At 39.1% G+C, this 17905-nt stretch overlaps 1 protein-coding gene across 1 annotated transcript in view; it reads left to right on the top strand.

Annotated features, from left to right (window-relative positions):
* The window catches only part of LOC117347237 (neurotrimin-like), a 751522-nt gene that overhangs the window by 223124 nt on the left and 510493 nt on the right, over positions 1–17905 (top strand). The gene's annotated exons all lie outside the window — the stretch shown is intronic.

Below are 17905 nucleotides of genomic sequence, written 5' to 3'. Positions count from 1 at the left end.
AGAACTCGCGGGGACGGGATGGGAAAATGAGTCCCCGCAGAGATGGGGAAAAATTTGTCCCCGTTTCATTCTCTAATATGGATGTATGGCACAAGCTTTTGCTCATAGTATAATTAACACTAAGGTAGTCAGTTTTTTAATTGCTTGTTGGATTTTGAGAAAATCTTGTTTTTGAATGTAAACCACTTTAATACACTGTGATAAGCAGTATATAAAATAACCAATCCAATCCAGTAATATAAGGAACATAATAAATGTTGGCAGATAACGACCTACATGGTCCATCCATTCAGTCCAACAAGATGGCTGGATCTGATTAAACATGGCTGAAGCTGATTAAACACTGAGGCCTCAATTGTCTAAATGGCACCGATTTTTAAGCACTGGAAGTGCCAGTGAAAAATGCCATTTAAATGATGTTTTAAACTGGTGCTTAAAAAAATCAGTGCCGGAATCACGTTTACAACACTGTAGGCATGGCTAACGCTGGAAGAGGCATTAGACACCATAAAGCGCCTATGGAGATGTGATTCATGTCAAAGGTAGGTGCTGGAAATTTAGGCCTGTAAAACCTTGGCCTACATTTCTGGCGCCTACCTTTCCTGGCAGCACGATTCTCTAACCGGTGCTGTCATGTGATAGACACACAAACAGTGGCCGTTTTTAAGGCAGCAGTCAACAACGACACTAGTTAGAAAATCCAGGCCTGACATCATAAATAGGGCAATTTAAAACATTTCTATTCAAGGATGCATTCAATACGTGAGAATTAACACTTCATTTGAAGACGACCAACCCCATCCCTACCAATTGTGTTTCCCTCTTACCCATTCCCCTTTTTATTTTGATTGCTAAATGTGACAATGCATTCTCCTTGCCTCCTCCTATTGGCTTCATGTTAGTTATGTACTGTCTGTGAGCCCCCTTTAATTTTTACAAAAAAAAATAATGGTTTTAATTTATTTTTATAATTACTTTCATTGTTTATTATTTATTGAGAGCTTCTATACTGCTACTAATAACTGGGGAGTCAATTCAGAGCGGTCTATATGAGCCTCTGCAAAGACGCTACAATACATTAGCTTCTGTAGAAATGTTACCATAAGGAAGGGGTGTCAAAGTCCCTCCTCGAGGGCTGCAATCCAGTCGGTTTTCAGGATTTCCCCAATGAATATGCATGAGATCTATTAGCATACAATGAAAGCACTGCATGCAAATAAATCTCATGCATATTCATTGGGGAAATCCTGAAAACCTGACTGGATTGTGGCCCTTGAGGAGGGACTTTGACACCCATGCCATAAGGAGTTGTGAGATGTTATAATGCATGGGCTCTATACTGAAATACACAGAGCTCTGTGGTGGTGTTACCAAGTTATTAATACCGGCATGATTATGCCATAATCCATCATCTTACTTATATGCACATGTTTATACCAAATCATTTGCCTATTTATGTACACATGTAATACTAGATTTACTATTGCAGCTAAATACGCTATATTTACACCTAAGGAGGTTGGCCATTTCAACTAAATATAATTTCAACTAAATATAATCTATTTACATGCATCCCTGAAAGTTCTAGTTTCCTCTCTCTGTCAACTTTATAATTTCAGTTGAAGCAGTTTGAGAAAAGGATAGTCTTTACCCTTTCTTGAATTTTCTAGTGTTCTTTATCGTTTGATTGACGGTATTTCAAGAAACTAATAATCTTGAAACATATAGGCTCCTTTTTATCAAGCCACAATAGAATGTTTTAGCGCTGACTGGAGAGGTAAATGCTCCGATGCTCTTAGGAATTGAATGAGCATCACAGGATTTTCCTTGTTTGCATGCCAGTGCTAAAACACTTTAACGTGGCTTGATAAAAGGAGAGGAGATGGGGGGTGGGGGAAAGAGAGAGAGACCATAGGTAGTTATGTGATGCCATCTTGGAAAATAATACTGTTGCTTTCAACTTTAAAAATGGTTTCTTCTTTCAACACTGTCACTTTCAATGATAAGAATATCTTCCACCTTCCTATAGCATCTTCTCTCTTTCTCTACTATCCATTCAGCATCTACTCTCTCTCTCTCTACCTTCCCCTTATATCCAACATCCTCCCTCCTTCTCTCTTCACCTTCCATACAGTACAATACAATATAATACAACAATGGTATTTATTGTCTGCAACTTAACAATAGATTTAATACAGATTAGAAAATAAATGGAAAGATCCTAAAAAACATCATGCAAAATAGAAAATATAAGAAACAGCTTGCTCTCTTTCATCCTCATCCATCCAGCATCATTACTCTCTTACTCCCCTCCCATGTTGACCATTGCCCCACTGTCTTCTTACTCCCCTCATGTCAAGCATCACAGTTATCGTCTTATCCACCTATTCTGTGTTCAGCATCTCCTAGTATCCTAGTCACCTACTCCCTCCCCTAGTATCCCCCTCTCTCCCCCTTCTCATCCCCACTCCAAGCCATCATATCCCATTTCTTTCCTATCACCCATGATCCAGGATTTTATGGCTTTCCCTCCCCAGTTCAGCATCTTCTATCAGGATTCCAACCCAGCTATGTTCATGGCAGAGCCTTATAGCTATGTTTCTGTACAACCATACATTCGGCAGAAATGGTTTAGCTATTCCTTGCTTAAAACTAAGGAAGAAGCTATCTAATAGTGTACCCCCTCTTCAGTAGACTTCCCCTTGAAAATGAATTCCTAACTATCCTGCAATTTATTTTCTACGTGAGAACCTCTCGGACATAAAGTCTCATGTAGAAGAGACTTTCTAAAGGTCCCCTTGCTTCTTTGGGCAAAGCCTTTGCCGTGAGAGAGTATAACTTGATGCTTATTTTTATTCTGCAAGTGGGAAACTAGAGAAGTTTCCAAACACAAACTTTTATTAAAAGCAGAGATTCATTTCTGTAAATGTAAAAAAAAAAAAAAAAAAGACTCAACGCTGCAGACATTTCAGTACAGAAAACTTTACCTTCTTCAGGAGTCTGTGACTACTCTGCAGGAGATTTTTCAATAAACCAATGTGTCGGGTTTCTTAAGTTCATTTTGAAAAAAAAGTGAATGTGTACTCAAAATGAAATTAAACAGAGAGAAAAGCAACCAAAAGGTTTTGCTGGCTCCAGCACCACTCACTTTGAAAGAGAAACTATTAGCACATCAAACTGATATCAACAATTTTCTTATCTTAACGGAGCTGCAGAAATACAATTTCAATACAATTCCCTGCTAAGGAAAGATGCTGCTCACTCCATGTTTGTTCAAGCAGTCCCCTATTATGCAGACAACAATAAATCGGGTCATCTATTGGCATCATATTTAAAACAAAAAAGAGAGCGTAAATCTATTACCAGTCTGACTAGTACAGACAACACTGTACTTTCTACTACTGCTGAGATATTAGGGGAATTTAAAAAGTTTTATGAGGTATTGTGCATGATAGAATTGCATAATGATGATGATCCACATATATTTCTTGAGGAATTCTCTCTACCTCTTCTGCCTGATTCAGTGGTAAATTGATGTCTCCCATGTCAACTACAGAAATTATTGACGCTATCAACAGAATGGCAACTAATAAAGCACCAGGGACAGATGGCATTACTGTTGAATTCTATCAAGCCTTAAAGTCAATGCTGACTCAATTTCTACAAGTTTTTTACCCATATGGCATCAAAGGGGAAGACTGATGGGACATTCACTGAAGCGACAATAATTGTGATACCTAAACATGGCAAAGATCCTAAACTTGTTGGCAATTATAGAACACTCTTGATGATAAATGTAGATGCTAATATCTACTCCAAATTATTAGCTTCTAGGCTTTAGGATGTTCTGCCTTTATTGATTACTGAGGATCAAACTGGATTCATGTATGGGTGACATTCTTCCAACAACACGCATATTCTATCTAAATGCATTAGTCCACTAATATCAAATATTTTAAAAATAGGTTTAATTAATGTCAGATCTCTGCGTACTAAACATCACATTATTAAAGATCTTTTAACGAATCAATCATTCGATCTTCTATGCATTGTAGAAACATGGCTCATGGAGGGTGACGAGGCATATCTTTCTTATGCTACTCCCCCTAATTACAACTTTTGTTTTAACCATCGTACAGGTAAGAAGGGTGGTGGTCTTGCAATAATTTACAAATCCAATTTATTTCCAGTAGTTGAAATCACTCAAATCATAAATACCATTGAATTCATTCAATTAAAACTTAATTCAAATCCAGACATCAAGTTACTTTTATTATATAATCCACCACCTGTTAATCAGTCTACATTCACTCAGTTATTATCAATTGTCTCAAACTTTGTCACAACATTTCCGTTTCCTATACTTCTTGGAGACTTTAACCTCCACTTCGATGATAAATCTAATCCTTATACTTCTGAATTTCTTGTGCACACAAACGATCTCAATCTTATACCATTAAACATTGGCACAACACATATAAAAGGTCATACACTAGACATGATTTTTGCCCCAGGAGATATACTTGCTAACTTCTCTGAACTTGAAATTTCTAAAGTTCCTTGGTCTGACCATAGTCTTATTCAAACAACTTTAGAAATACACCCTCACCAAGATCCTCCTAGGTCTCCTAAAGTCATTAAAGTAAGAGACTTCCAAAATATTGATGACTCGCTTATCGTTTCGCCACTACTTGATCTTGATAATTTTAAATCTCTATCAATAAATGACCAACTACTTATCTGGAATAACACTTGTCAATCTCTATTAGATAAAATAGCTCCAATAAAAATTCAAATTATCTCCCTGAAAAAACAAAGAAACCCTTGGTTTAACTCTTCTCTTGTTTTACTAAAACGACAGTTACGTTCGGCTGAACGTAAATGGCGCACCAAACCTACACCAAACAACTTGGACAATTATAATAAACATTCTCAACATTATCGCCAAATGATAAACAAGACAAAGAAAACATATTATAGTAAAAAATTTTCTATGACTAAAAATTCCTCATCACTTTTCAAAATGTTAAAACAGTTAACAATTTTTAAACATAAACCAGTTATCCCTACAGAAGATTCTCCTTCTGCCAACTGTTTAGCTAATTTTTTTTACACAAAAATTTCATCAATTAGAGCAAATATAACCAACAATACTTATACTGGTCCAGACAAGCATAACTCTAGTATATCTTTATCCAATATTACAAGGGATATCTCAGATAAAGATCAAAATAATTACACGTCATTACAAGCTTCATGTTCTAACTTTATCCTTCCAACTCTAACTGAATTAAAACAGTTATTCCAAGCTATAAAACTTAAAGGTTCTAAAACTGAATCTTTCCCTCCTTTTATTCTTAAACGCTATTTTTCAATTTTCGGTCCAGTCATTCTTCAAATTATTCACAAAAGTTTGTCCACATCATCAATTCCAACAGATTGGAAACACTCTGTTCTCCTTCCTATTATCAAGGATCCAAAAAGCAGTCTTTGCGATTGTTCAAATTATCGCTCAATAGCGAGCCTTCCATTTCTAGCCAAAATCACTGAAAAAGTTGTATTTCAACAGTTGTCAGATTTCATAGATAAAACTCAGGTTTTACATCCCAACCAAGCAGGATTTCATAAGAATCATTCTACAGAACACTCTCTGGTAGGTCTTGTCACAACTATCCACTATTTTTTGGATCAACATAAATCTGTTATTCTCATTTCTTTAGACTTAGCGGCAGCCTTCGATACAATTGACCATCATTTATTACTACACCGTCTTTTCTCCATCGGTCTAAAAGATCAAGTATTAGACTGGTTCCGATCTTACTTTACAGATAGATCTTCTACAGTGCATTTTAACAACTCTTTTTCAAAACCGTATCAAACAAACTATGGAGTACCACAAGGGTCTATATTATCCCCACTTCTGTTTAACATCTATTTGGCCCCTCTTCTAACCCTTTGTCAATCTATAGGATTCACAGTATATGCCTACGCTGATGATTTCCAACTTTTGCACCCCATTGATCCCTCAAGTTCCCAGGATATATTCAATATTAACCAAAAGCTGGACAAAATCCACGAGTGGTTGAATGTTAACCAACTGTCTCTTAGTATCAATAAATCCACAACTGTGCTTTTCTCAGGGAAAGAAGGGGTTCAACTCATTAACCCAATTATAATCGACAATAAACCCCTTAATCAAACTACCAATACAAAAATTTTGGGTGTCATAATAGACAATAATCTCACTTTCCGTCCTCACATCAGTGCATTGGTTAAAAATTGTTTCTACAGACTAAGAATGATTCGTTTGCTTGTCCCCCTTCTCGACTCGTCTTCCCTTAATACTCTAATTCACACCCTAGTGATTTCATATTTAGATTACTGTAACTCTTTATTAAAAGGGGCTCACTTAAAGGATATAAGGCGTCTTCAACTCATACAAAACACTGCAATAAAGGTAATTTCAGGTTCAAAAAAATTTGATCATGTCACACCATTGCTCCAAAAAGCCCACTGGCTGCCAATTTCTTACAGGATAACATATAAAATAGCTCTTTTAGTCTTTAAGACAATAAAAAACAATACTCCTGCATTCATAGATAGGCTCCTTATTCCATATAGTTCATCTAGAGTTCTTAGATCATCCTCTCAATCTACTCTATATGTTCCCTCTTTAAAAATCATTGGAACTCGCCGTGCCGTTATCTTTTCGGTTACTGCCCCAACAATTTGGAACTCACTCCCTTTATACCTAAGACTTGAACAGGACTTGCAAAAATTTAAGAATAGCTTAAAGTGCCTTCTTTTCAAAGAAGCCTTTAACTGAATGTCCATTTTCTTGGTCATTTACGATTCTTATCATCCTCCGCCAAATTCAGACTATCATCCCCTTTCCCTTTGACCTTTTCTCTGTTCTCAACTTTTTTTCCTCACACCCTCCTATTGTACTACCCTTACATGGACTCTTTCTTTCAAAATTTGTATTTCTTTCCCTCTTTCCTATTGTTTCATGTGGTTTGTTACCCTTGTTTTAGTTGTTAACTTTGTATGTTTTTTTTTTTTAAGCCAGTTAATTTTATTTAATTGTATATGTGATTATTTAAATCCAATTTTATTTCTTGTAAAATGCTTTGTAATTTGAAAAGCGTTCAATCAAATAATATAATAAACTTGAAACTTGAAACTTAATATATCCGTGTGTCAATCTAAGGGGTCCTTTTATCAAGCTGTGGTAGGGGTTTAAACCACCTGCCGTGCTAGCCGCTAGCACCTGCATTGAGCAGGCGTTAGTTTTTTAGCCGGCTGCGGGGGTTAGCATGTGATGAAATGTCTGACGGGCTAACCCCGGTAGCGCGGCTTGATAAAAGGACCCCTAAGTATTATAAACTTGCCTTTTTAGCACTAGATGCTGAAAAGGCTTTCAATAGAGTGGAATAGCTCTTCCTGTTTGCAACTCTCACAAAATTCAGCTTTCCCATGCAATTTATACAACTGATTAAAGTCTTATATTATGCCCCTATTACAAAAATTTGCATCAATGGACAACTTTTTGATGTTTTTAGACTATCGAGAGGAACTCGTCAGGGATGTCCACTCTCGCCATTATTATTTAATTTGGCACTGGAGTCGATGCTGTCTGCTATCCATGTGAACAACTCTATTAAAGGATTTGTCCATGAAACCATGGAGGTTAAATTGTCTGCATACGCCAAGGACGTCATACTTTGTGTCTCCAGAATCAATTCCATTTGTTTTGAATGTGATAGACAATTAGGCATCGATTTCTGGATATAGGCTAAATACAACTAAGTCTGAGTTAATGCCGCTGAATTGTATTGAAGATAGGCATGAAATAGGCTCTTATGGCTTTATTTGGAACCCAACCAAAATTAAATACCTAGGTAAATATGGAGGATATGGAGCAGTATAACACAGATTATATTCTAAATATCATTAAAGATTCTACACTGAAATGGTCCCCTCTTAAACTAACTTGGTGAGGCCGCCTGGACACCATTAAGATGATGATGCTTCCCAAAATAAATTATATTTTGAGCATGATACCATTTTTGTGTAAATGATGCACATATCATGACATTGAAATTTGTCTAAATACATTTTTAGGGCAGAATAAACAACATTGCATAAATTAAAACAAGCCAAATCTATGGGGGGAGGGGAGGGGGGTAAATTTTCCTGACTTCTATCACCAAGCTTTCATCATGAGACATGGATCGGTATGGCTGAATGTTGATTCTGCTGCTAATTCCCTTACTTTGATGTAATTGGAAAAAAAGTGTATATGGAAATACTCGCCTCACTTTTACACTTTCCAACCTACTACACCCTAAAGATTAAAAAAAAACCCAACCAATCTACTATTCCACTCAAGGCTTACAATAACTTGATGGAAATTAAATGTTACAAATCTCGACGAATATTGTTGTAGCATAATGATCATGTAAAGATTCAGGATAGATCAATTAAATGGATATTGTGGCAGAATTGTGGTATCTGAACCCTCCAAGATTTAATAAAGAACTCTCAATGGATGCCCTTTGAGGAATTACAAACTTGTTATAAATTGCCACTTCATCAGCAGTATTGTTGGATACAATTGAGCCACTGCTTGAATGCTCTTTTTCCTAATGTAAGACAATTAAAGAATAGCCCAGAATTTTAATTGGGACAATTAAAGAATAGCCCAGACTTTCTTACATTAATCAATATTAATAAAGAGTTGCCCCTCATATGGTATGACCTTATGAGAAGGTCTTCAACTTCTTCATTAACGAGCATGATGAACACTTGGCATGGAGATTTGGGACTTTCGCCTGAGGAAGAGATGTGGCAGGAAGTTTGGAAAAATATGTTTAGATCTTCTCGCACTGCCAGTGTTCTTCAATCTCTGTTCTTCCTTATGCATAGAGCGCACTGGACTCCAATTAAGGTAGCTAAGATTTCAAATGGACTCTCTACTATGTGTTGGTCTTGTAACTCACAGGAAGGCACGCTAACTCATATGATCTATGACTGTTCACATCTATCAGTCTGTTGGAGAGAAGTCTGGGAAACCATTTCTATAATCTTGAGTATACAAGAGCCCTTAAGTTTGCACATTATCAGACTAGGTCACCATGGCCTACTGCACATGCTGCCTGATCATAATGTGAGGCTGCTTAATGTCTTGCTATTTTTCTTGCTATTATTACATTGTTGGAAAGACCTATCTAAGGTGAATTATATTAATTGGTGGAATAAGTTATGCCTTACAGTAAAATATGAAAGTGTTATAGCGAAAAGGCACAAGTCTATGAGCTCATTTAGCAAAATCTGGAGTCTAGTCAACTCTTATTACAATACAGACTGATGGCTTCAGTTATTGTGCTAGGATCTAGATATGTACAACAGAACGTATGCATTATATCATGGCTCGCTATTCATATGTATATGGGGGTATAACTCCGGTGTTCCTCTGTGCTTTGGATATTGTATATGGTTATGGCTGCAGGTTGTGCTGACACTCTCTTTTTAGATAGGCAGGGGTCAGCTTGCTGTATTGCATAGATAATATTTTACGATTCTTTGCTTTGTACAACTTGTCTGTATCTTGCCTTAACATTTATATTAATAAAAATCTTTGAACTGGAAAAGGAGGACTTGTCCGGGGAAATCCTAGGGGTAACCCTAATCATGTTGCTTTGTGCGCTTCCATTCTTCTCTTATTCTGCACCACACAGAGGACATTTTGATGATGGGGCTTGCCTGACTTCAGCTAGTTTCAGGTCTATAGGCAATGTGTAGCAGATTCCATCTGTCTTTGAGCATGCCAACTTGCACCTGCCCACACTCTGTAGCAGGCCAGTTCGGTCAGGCCAAAGCAATGCACTGAATCTTGTTTACAAAGATCTGTTTGCAGAGAGGATTATTTCATGTGCCAGCTGCCTAGTAACCAGCAGTGGGGGCTTGCACAGGTAGCTCTATGGGCATAATACACAGACTAAGTTTAAAATGTGGAAGCACAGAAAGGACTATGGACTATGTGCCCTAACTATAAATATTCCAGGTTCTCAGGCTGCAGTCATCCAGAAATCACATACCTGCATCTCAGAAAGCGTTACTGGTGTAATTAAATGCTCTCAGTCATCCAAGGCAGAGATTATTTCATGACATGGCTCTTATTCCTTTGACTGGCTTTTATGGCAGCTCCAGATGTCTGATTAAAAACAGTTTCTTGTATAGGCACAAAGCAGGACCTAATGAATAATTAAATAACTGTCCAGAAACAGCTCTGAAAGGAAGGGATAGCTGTTGTTGTGGAAGGTCTCAAGAATATTTGGTTTATCTACAGGAAGATAGCATAAGTTATAGAGTGCAATATGGCGCCCTAAGCAGAGCCAGAAGGCAAGAAACACGGTGGTGAGGTTTTCAACAGAGAAGATAAACGTAGACACAGTGATTGCAAGGTTTCTTCCCCTGTTCAATGCCATCATGTTTTGATGGCTTAGCTAGTCATCTGCTTTACTCGGTAGCCAATTGCTCCTCCTCTTCTGTCAGCACAGATGCTGTCTAAAAACAACCTTTTAGCTACTCTTTTGCGTGAGTGGTGAATCAAGAAAATTACCTTGGCTTTTTTTTTTTTATTTCCCCAGACACACTGAAAAAGTAATTCCAGCAGCAAAATCAGGGAGTAGTGTGCATAAGAGCTGGTGACCTTGCAGTTTATCATCTCAGCAGGACGTGTTTATAGCCCGAGACGCTCTCGTCTTGGAATAGTTTTACTTTGGCACTGTAGCGATTCGATTATTTCAGATGTGATCTGCCCAACATCCTGTTTTTTTTCCCCCCCTACACAGCTGGCATATCAGCGGGGTTGCTTCATCTTCCATCTCATTCAGTCTAATACTGCACAAGAGCACTTCTACGATGACAGTAGGGGGGGAAGGTTGTTTGGGGTTTGTGCCTTTACATTGTGATATCCCATGCCCTCCCAAAATGGGGCAAAACATCTGTAAGCCCGTCTCTACTCAGCAGACACAAACTTCTGTGAAGTGCTGTGGCAGGGAAACGGTGTCTCAGGCTCCTATGGAGGGCAATCATTTTACAAGCACCAGGATACATTGGATTGTGAATTGAAACAGAGCCTGCTTTTTCTTGCTCAGGTTGTAACCATGTGTGCAGCGTAACTAAGCAATTAAAAATTTCAATTATGTTTCATGTTTTAAGACTTCCTATCATTTCTAAATGTTTTTTATCCATCCCAGCTGACCTAGAAAGACACGTTTTGTACATACTAACAGTGATGTGTTACTTTTTTTTTTTTTTTAGTTTTTTTGTTGTTGGTTTTCTGAGTTTTTTTTACAAAGTAGCACACAGGAGCTCCCTAAAGCACATTGTAACATGTCAATGGGTCCAGACCTTATTGATGATTTAGGATAAGTCTATTGAAGTACCAGGAGAAATACTAGCCTTAAAATAAGTACCCGGTAAATCAGATCATGAATGGGCTATAAAGGGAAGAAGATCTACAATTTTTGCTAGGAAAATAATTGGTCAAGGATAGCTAGAAAGGCAAAAGGAATACAGTAATTAATGGCAAGGAATTCTTTCTTATACTTTTTCTATCAAGCATATTTCAGTAACCTATGTGCAGAATTTATGCAGTGTTCAAACATGAAAATATATATACACACAACTGTTTAAAGCAGTGTATCACAAACTGTGTGCCTCCTGAGATTTCAGGTGTGCCTTGACACACTGGCAAGGAGGAGAGTCATCCACACTGGCTGACTGCCTACAGGACGTGCCTCTCGCAGGCAGTCAGCTGGCACGGATGACTCTCTTCCTTGCCGGTGTCTCCCCTCCTCTCTCCATACCTCCCCTCCTCCTGGATCCCTCCACTGAAGCAGCCAGATGGGCCTCCGTGCGTGCACAGACATCAAAGCAATGATGTCATCCATGTGCGTGACATCATCACACTTCCGGGTGCCTTCTGGCCGGGGTAATGAGTTTAATGCGCCGCCGGCCGGAAACTTCGCAACACACCGGTTTAAAGGATAAACATACACTGAGTGGCATAGCGAGGGAGATTGGCGCCTGGGATGCTGGCGCTTGAGCGCATCCTGCGTACCTCTTGAAACATGTCCCATTGCATCATTCCCTCTGTTGTCTGTCAGTTATTAGGCATATATTGGAATTAATACTTCCCTCCTCTCCTCCTGTGCTATGTCTTTGTCTATCATTTGTATTTTTAAGTACCCCGAACACTTGTGCTGTTTTTAAATATGGATGTACACCGCCTAGACGGTTCGATAGGCGGTATATCAGAAAAAAATAAACTCAAAAAGTGAACATCTTCCACCTGCTACTCGCACCAGCCTCGGCTCCCTTTTGAGGTCACATCCTGGTTCCATGACCGGGAAATGACGCCAAAAGTGAGCCAAGGCCGGCGCGAGCAGCAAGTGGAAGATGCTGCTTGTGCCAGCAAACGTTTAAGGGATTCTTTTACTAAAGCACGCTAAATGCTAACATGTCCATTATAGTCTATAGACGCATTAGCATTTAGCGTACGCTAAAACGGCTAGCGTGCCTTAGTAAAAGGAACCCTTAAAGAGGTATGTGGGGAGCAAAAAGAGGCACCAGCACCTCACCACAAAGATGATGCATGGTACAACCCACCCCCTCCCTCCCTTTACTGCACCACTGCATATACTCACTTTATGGAGTGCGCTAGAGCTCCTTTCCCTCTCTCCCAAGGAGCACTGCTGCACTAATGATCCCTTGTAGGTATCTAAAATAAACTGGAGTAGTTGGCATGCTACACTGTAATAAAATAGGAAAAGGCAGGTGGGTTTGCAATAAAGAGAAACGTTTTTCAGCAAAGATGGACTTTGTGCCACCATTTTTGCTTCACCTTTTCTTTTTCCAGTGTCTCTGCAGAATTTATTATTTCCATTCTCTTTTCACATTGTTAGTAGATCAGCAGACCCTTGCCCTCTTTTATAGTTTGGCTATTTCCCACTAAATTAAAATGAGACAGAGGGGTGTTAAGTGTTTCATAAATTTTAACAGGCCATTTTATTCAGTTGGGCTAAGGAATGGGTTTAGCACCCATTTAGGGGGGTCTTTTAAACACGCTAAGTCTATTTCTAGCATGGCCATCAAAAGGGCTTTTTCCTGTTTGTTTCATTTAAGGCTGTGTGCTAATGTTAGTATTTGTGTATGGTCATTTAAAAATATTATTGTAAAAGCAATTAACTACTATTTAGGAGATACTAAGGGCTCCTGCGTTATGGATACACTAACCAGTTAGTACAGCAGTAATGTCAGCATGAATTCTTCACTCCTGACATGCCCCTCCATCAGCGTAGCGAGGGGATGATTAATCTTGGGGTAATGGCACTCCCTCCCCTCACCTTCTTCCGAGCCATATGCCCCTGTACCTATTGAAAATCTTCACCAGCAGCAAGCAGCATCTCCTAGCTGTAGCTTGTACTGGCCTCAGATCTCCTTCTGACATCAGTTCCTGGTCCCGCGACAAGGAACTGACATCAGAAGGAGAGCTAAGGTCGGCACTAGGAGATGCTATTTGATGCCCGCAAAGATTTTGAAGAGGTACTGGGGGTGGAGAGGAGGAGGGGTGTCAGCACCAAGATGGCATCCAAGGCAATCTGCCCTCCACCTCCTTTGCTATGCCACTGACCACCTAAAAAATAAAATATCATTACTGGATAAAGCGATGGGACCAGATTGTGAATATCTGAGGGTACTGAAGGAACTTAGAAAAGTTTTGGAAACTCCTTTGGCTGACCTTTAACAATGTTTCTCCAGAGATTGAAGTGATACTGGAGAACTGGAGAAGGGTAGATGTGGTCCCTCGCCTCAAATGTGGAAGTAAGAAAGAAGTAGGGAATTACAGGCCGGTAAGTTTTACTTCTGTGGTAAGTAAATTAATGGGAACACTTTTAAAACAGAGAATAGCGAAGTGCCTTTGGTATGGGCCTCATTGTGATGGACTGGGTCAGGAACTGGTTGAGTGGAAAGTGAAAGAGGGTAGTAATCAATGGAGATTGCTTTGAAGAAAGGAATGTTCCCAGTGGTGTGCCTCAATGTTCAGTTCTTGGGCTTGTTCGTAACAATTTTGTAAGCAATGTTGCCGAAGGGCTGTCAGATAGGATTTGCCTCCTTGTGGATGATGCAAAAATTTTCAATAGAGTAAACACCCCTGATAATGTCAATAACATGAGGAAGGACCTAGCGAAGCTTGAAGAATGGTCTGAAATTTGGCAGCTAAGATTTAACATATGCAAGGTCTTGCATTTTGGCTGCAAAAATCTGAGGGAATGGTACAGTTTAGGGGATGAAGTACTTGTGCACAAAAGATGAGTGAGGCTTGATTGTGATAGTATGTGATGATCTTAAGGTGGACAAACAGGTTGAAAAGGTGACAGCGAAAGCTAGATGGATGTTAGGATGCATTGGGAGAGGAATGGCCAGTAGGAAAAAGGAGGTATTGATATCCCTGTATAAGACTCTGGTAAGACCTCATTTAGAGAATTATGTATAATTCTGAAGACTGTACCTTCAAAAAGATTTAAACAGGATGGAGTCAGTCTAGAGGAAGGCTACTAAAATGGTTGGTGGTCTTCGACATAAGGCATATGGGGACAGACTTATAAGTCTCAATATGTATACTTTGGAGAAAAGGCAGGAAATATGATAGAGACATTAAATTAAACTCTGGAATTCATTGCTGGAGAATGTGGTGAAATCAATTAGCTTAGCAGGGTTTATAAAAGGTTTGCATAATTTCCTATAAGAAAAGTCCATAGGTCAATATTGAGATGATTTAGGGAAACCCATTATTTATTCCTAGGATAAGCAGCATAAAATCTGTTTTAGTACTTGGAAACTAGTTAGGTATTTAAGACCTGGGTTGGCCACTATTGGAAACAGGATATTGGATATTGATGGACCTTTGGGCTGTCCCAGTATGGCAATTCTTATGTACTGACATGGCATAAATGCGCATGAGGCTAGTCTCTTTCATTTGAAAGGAAGCTCCAGAATGAGAGGACATAGGATAAAGTTAAGAGGTGATAGGCTCAGGAGTAATCTAAAGCAATACTTTTTTTTTTTTACAGAAAGGGTGGTAGATGCATGGAATACTCTATTACCATATGAGACAAATAAAGAAATTTATATTGGAACCATTCTTTCTGTAGATATTGAATTAGGATGAACACCTTGTATTGTACATCAATCAAATTGTAAACTGGCTTGAGCAAAATGAAATATGGATATTGGAACTAGATACTCTGTGTATATATATATACACACACGGTATATTATATATTCTGATTCACACATTGTATTGTAAGTACGTCAAATGATACGTACTGTAAGTATGTCAAATTGTAACCCGTCTTTGTCTGTACATTATGTATGTTCACCTGTAACCCATTCTGAGCTCATTGGGAAGAACGGGATAAAATAAATAAATAGTCTCCCAGTAGAGGTGGTGGAGACAAAAACTGTCTAAATTCAAGAAAGCATGGGACAGGCACATGGAATCTCTTATGAAGAGGAAGAGATAGTGAATGCTGCAGATGGGCAGATTGGATGAGCCATTTGGCCTTTACCTGCCATCATGTTTCTATGTATCTAATTCTAAATGTAATGCAGAATGCTTTAGCACATCCTGGGTTAGGCATGCATTAGATTCACATTTGTGCCTAATGAAGCGTAGGAAAAGGGCGCTTAAGTGAACATTTTATGCCAGTGATTGAATAACAGTATGTTAAAAAAAACAAATAAACCTTATTTTGTTTTTAAACCAGCATTGTACCAAAGATACTTTTTTCTCTAGAGTAATGAAAGAGCTCAAATACGAAATTGCTCACCTGTTACTATTGTAGTAATCTGCAACCTAACATTTTTAAATTTCCACAACCAACACAATGGGATTCAGGATGCTATATTCAGCGGACCGTGGTCTGACTCAGCATCACTTTTCTTAAGTTCTTCCTGTTCTTTCTTCTGAAGCATACAGTTTGTTTGGATTTAGCTCATACTTTTTCTTTAATAATTCAAGCTGAGGTTGCTGAAAATATGTCTAATTTGGTTTCAATTTACTGAATCTAGTCATGTGTATAGCTAATAGGTTAGTAATCATGCTAGGTCATTAGGGGGAAGGTCTATGAAAAGTTTTACATTTACACGCCACTTATATGAGTGAATGTACAAAATACTAACATGTTTGCAGGTAAGGGGGGAATTCATGAAAGGGTGTTAAGCACATTAGCACACACTAATTGCTAAATACCGATTGTGTACGCTAACACATCAGCGCACACTAATGTGTGTAACAATCTTTTGTGAATTCTCCCCTAAATGTACACTTAGGGGGAAATTACTGGCAGCAAAGCAGCTAAGGACTATTCTATAAGGTAGGGATGCCCAAAATGTTGATCGCAATCGACCAGTAGATCACAAAGGCAACGCGAGTCAATCGCAGAGCCCATCCCGAGTTCCACAATAGACTCGCGTTGCCTTTGCATTCTGTTCTTCCTACTTCCCCGACGCCAGGCCAAGCGCGTACACGCACTGGACTGGACCCACAACCTTCCCCCCGATGTCAATTCTTATGTCGGCAAGGAAGTTCTGGGCCAGCCAAACGCTGCCTGGCTGGCCAGGAACATAAGAAATGCCTCTGCTGGGTCAGACCCGAGGTCCATCGTGCCCAGCAGTCCGCTCACGCGGTGGCCCAGCAGGTCCAGGACTTGTGCAGTAATCTTCTATCTATACCCCTCTATCCTCTTTTCCAGTAGGAATTTGTCTAATCCTTTCTTGAACCCCAGTACCGTACTCTGCCCAATCACGTCCTCTGGAAGCGCATTCCAGGTGTCCACCACACGTTGGGTAAAAAACAACTTCCTCTCTGATGTCAGAATTGACATGGGGGAGGAGGGGTGTGAAGGTTGTGGGCCCGGTGCTTGTACACGACTGGCCTAGTGTTGGGGAAGCAGGGAGAAATCAGCGGCAGTGGCTGGGGGAGCAGGGAGAGAGACAGACAGAAAGAAAGGGGGCAGAGAGAAAGAAAGAAAGGGGGACTCATGGAGGGACAGAGAGTGATGTTGGTTGGGGAATGGAATGAGGTCTGGAGGAGAGGAAGCATGCAGGAGGCAAAAAGAAAGAAAAGCAGAAAGAAATATTGGATTTACAATCAGAAGAAGGAAGTGCAATCTGAGATTCATGAAATCACCACACAGCAAAGGTAGGAAAATGATTTTATTTTCAACTTAGTGATCAAAATGTGTCCGAATTTATATCTGCTGTCTATATTTTGCAATATGGCCCCCTTTTACTAAACCGCAATAGCAGTTTTTAGCACAGGGAGCCCATGAGCGTCGGGAGCAGTGCAGGGCATTCAGCTCCCTGTGATAAAAACCACTATCACGGTTTAGTAAAAGGGGAGGGGTTATATTTGTCTATTTTTGTATAGTTGTTACTGAGGTGACAGTCATCTGTCTTGATCTCTTTGAAAATCCCCCAAATATAAATTATAATTAACATTTTCTCTGCATACAGTGTGCTTTGTGTTTTTTTTTTATTTTATTGTTGGTAGATCATTTTGACTTGGTCATTTTAAAAGTAGCTTGCAAACCAAGAAAGTGTGGGCATCCCTGCTAAAAGGGCTTGCTTAATTTGCATGGGGCCTGATTCTGTATTTCTTTATTTATATACTGCCTTTCCCAAGGTGGGTCACAGTAAAGTACACACACAAACAGAATCGCATGCAATACAACAAATCAAAAATCAATATAACACAATAAAAATAATGTAAAACCTCCTAAAATTACAAAAATGCTACCAGCACCTTGCATCAAAAAAACTATGGGCTCGT

Source organism: Geotrypetes seraphini, chromosome 13, assembly GCF_902459505.1.
Source record: "Geotrypetes seraphini chromosome 13, aGeoSer1.1, whole genome shotgun sequence".
Classification (NCBI taxonomy): Eukaryota; Metazoa; Chordata; class Amphibia; order Gymnophiona; family Dermophiidae; genus Geotrypetes; species Geotrypetes seraphini.
This window is presented reverse-complemented; position numbering and strand designations above follow the sequence as displayed.